Raw genomic sequence first — 3,897 nt, forward strand, 5'->3', positions numbered from 1 at the left:
AGTGATTTGTTATTAAACTATCGAGGAAAGATGGATTCTGCTGTCGACAGATTCAAGTGCCGAGTTTGAAGGATGAGAATTTTCCATCGCCGAAATTAAAACCAGCTTTGGATGAACAGTTTGAAGTTCGAGTCCACGTCAAGAGGAAACTCAGTCCCCCTATAAATAACATCAGTTCATTTGCAGCAGCATCAGGAGGGAACTTAATTGGATATTTATGTTAAAATGATGAGGAAATAATTCAATACCTGCTCATTGTGTCACGTCCGGAGAAAGATGGAAACAAATGCACGAGACAACCTGAAAGGCAGAGGTAGCACGAGGGATAAAGAACTCTGACTGGAATCTAACAAGATGAACTGGGATGGAACCGATGGTGGGAAACTGGAGGTGGAGCCGGTCCACAGTGGAGGAGGGAAACCAGTAAAAAACACAGAGTGGTGCAGGGAAATGAGACTCAAGTGACAACATTAAACAGGTAATGTGCAAGATCGGAAAGAAAACAAACAAGTGAGACACAAATACACAAACCAAACACGAGGGAAATAACAAGATAAACACAAAGATCAGCCAAAGACACGTTGAAAGGTTGCACTGGTTTTGTTTCTTTGAAAGTTGAAGCACTTAACATGTGGTTAAATATTGAAAAAAATCCATCTGAAGGACAACTTCACTTTGACATCCAAGTGAAACCACATCAGCCTCCCTGTGACGCACATGCAGTTATGCAATAGTTGTGTTTCTCTACACAACACAATCTCTATAAACAGATTCCACATGTGAATGCGCAGAATCTGTTGGTTTCTGTTTATCGTTTGACCAAATCGTGTTTGAACAGTGTGTGTGGAGAGCAACAGAGATCTGGGGCTTTTTCATTTATCTGCGTTCATTTGCAGAAAGCTGTTAATACTAGATTTGCCAAAAATGTCGTGTGGACCTAAAAAGACCTTCACAGAGTTTCACTGTTTGTGTTCTGTGTAGAGAAACTGTGATAAAAGGAAACTAGTCGGAGGAATATAACAAAACCTGACGGTAAAAAGCTTAATTTGTCATAAATCTCATTTCCTAAAAGGCCATAACCTGTGATCAGGGGTAAGATATGATTTAATTTTAAGAGCACACAGGCGATATTGACTGGGAACCACTCTACCCATTGATTGGCCCAACAACTGGAGACAACACATGTGGAATCAGGTTTTCCAGGCTCTCTACCCCTGTGTGTAAAGTCGGTGCATCTCTCCTCTCTCCCACCAGCGTCTCCCACTGTCACCAGCGATGATTTCCAATTTCCTTTTGCTCTGTCTTGCTTCAGTTGGCCTAATCAATTTCAATTTCTGATTGTTTAGAGACAAGGGGGGAGCCACGCTCGGCTGCCGATCTTTGATCTCACACCAGTTTACTCCGCAGCCTTTCATAATCTGCACCAGTGGAGGAGACCACCTCCTCATCCTCCGCTCTCCACTTCATTTCAGGCGGTTACCTCGGCTGATGGAGCTGATCGGGGGTCAGATTTGATTACAACAGGCCGCCGACTTCAGCCAAAGTCAAACCTCTCGCCCCACGACAGATATTCGGCGCGGTTCCAATTTCCAGCCTCGTTGTTGTTGTGACACAATATGAGACTGCAGTGCACGGAGGCAAATGAAGAAGAAGAAAAAAAACGTCCAATAGAAAATCATTAGCATTTTTATGACTCACACGATCTGTCTGTCATTTCCCATGAAGTCGCTGTGAATGCTATCGTAGCTTAACGACACACGAGTGTTCACGCTCTGCTGCTCCCTCAGAAATACACGAGGACGGGTTCTTTCCTTTTTTTTTTTACTTTTCAGAGAAGTTCTTCTAATATTCGGTTAATATCTCGATGACAAACTTTTTTCCGAAGGAGCTCCAGCTGCTGCTCGCACACAGTTTTTTCATAGGGGGGGGGTAATTTTCCATCCTGGTGGCTTCACAGCATCGTCACAGAGCGTTCGCTTCTGCTCTAATCATTTCTAACTGATCATTAGAGAGAGAGCGGCGACACACAGCTCTCAGTGCCAACCTGCAAACTTTCTTTTCCGGCAAACGTCCTCCTCTGGGGAAGTTGTTTGTAAAATTCAGCCGCCACCTGGTAGAAGCAGGAGACGATTTAAAAGTTAAAGACGGAGGGGAATCGGATTTGAGACTAAAACACGAAGATTTAACGTTTAAATATCGTGAAGGGAACGTTTCCATTCCAAAGAGAAGAAGTCAGCACCGTGGCTGAGTTGTTCCACCTCAACACTTTAGTAAATGAAAGCCAATGACGGGGATTCTTTCATGACAAATCTGATTTTGAGGAAGAAAGAGGAGTTTTAGGAGAAGCAATGAGAAGCTGGATGTGGAACCTTTAACTCCCACGTGAGACAAAGGCCTGTTGCAGCTCCTGAGAAGTGAAGATCCAAGATGCAGCTCTGACTCATCATCAGATCCTCCGCATCCATCCATTAGCTATATTTAGATTAAAGGAAAAGATACAGGTGAGAATAAATGAGAAGAATAAAAGATCCATTTGGAGACGACCCCTATTCTCCATTAAAACCTGTCTAGCTGTGCTCTGCTTCACTTTATTAGAATAAAATGTGTCAGTGTTCTCAGATGTTGTGCTGTGGATTATTAATAACGTCTAAACTGATGATTCCACCTCTACAGACAAGTGTTTCCTTTATATATTGTAGACGTGCACACAGGAGTCTGACAAAAGGCTAAAGGAGGTTAATGGTCAGGAACCATCGGAGCAGGTAATCCAGGATGCAAACTGATGGTTCCTCGAGTCTCCAGAAGAAAAATGGCCTCCAGCTTCCAGGCTCCTCACCTGTGGAAAAACATCTTCCTGTTTTGGGTCCGGGAGGCAGACACACACGTTCATTCAAGAGTTGTTTGAACTCATTTAGAAATAAAAGGCCTGCCTCAGTGTTGCCTTGAACCATCCCTAAGTCATGTCCCCAGGGGCGTTAGACGGCCGGGGGACATCCCATGATGCACCGAGCTGAATCTCTACTCATTCATATCCCACTGATGCAAAACTCGACATCTTCTCCCTGTAATGGTTCCAGTGCCTTCTCATCTCCTCCCTCTCTGCAGAGTCTGGATGCTGTCGTCTACGTGGGATTTGTTTCACCACTCACATCTCACCTCGTAATCCAAATTAAACTAAATGTGTTGTTTCCCCTCCGGATCCCACGTACTTAATAAACGTGTTCGGATCTGATTGGCAGAACATTGTTGTTTCTCTGTTTTTGTGCCGGGAGCGGTTTTTTCATCGAAATTACTTTTTACTGAAGTAAACGCCAAAGAAATCTCAGAGACAGATATCTCAACACGTCGGCAATTAAAACCAGAGACCACCTACTCTGTATTTATTCTTGGATCATGTGCAATTAAATACCAGTCCAGTACTGTTATTTGTTTTCAATATTCAAGTGTCTTTTGCTTCCTACTCCTCAGGGATTTCAAGAAACTCAGGGATTTAAACCCTTTAATCTTCAGTATCAAAATATGCTCTGTATATGTTTTAATTCTTCTCACAACTCCTCGGGTTCACCGGGGGAAGAGCCATCGTGACCGGCTGCTGTTCCCACAAAGCTCCAATCACACGGCTGCCACCGGCACAGGATCCATCCCCGTCCCAATTATCCCACTTATCTAAATAACAAATACAAAAAAACAAAAGGAACATTTCAGGCGAACGAACACACTGCTCATCTGAAGCTTCAGCACAATTAGAGGTTGCCGGGCTGATTCTTGAGTGTCACCATTAATGACATGGAGCCCAGGCGACGCCCCTTGCAGAGGTTTTGATGCTTTGTCCAACAAATCCACTAATGCCATCACTTCACTTAATTACCCTCAATTAAGACACTATAACAGAATTGC

Source organism: Pleuronectes platessa, chromosome 22, assembly GCF_947347685.1.
Source record: "Pleuronectes platessa chromosome 22, fPlePla1.1, whole genome shotgun sequence".
NCBI lineage: Eukaryota > Metazoa > Chordata > Actinopteri > Pleuronectiformes > Pleuronectidae > Pleuronectes > Pleuronectes platessa.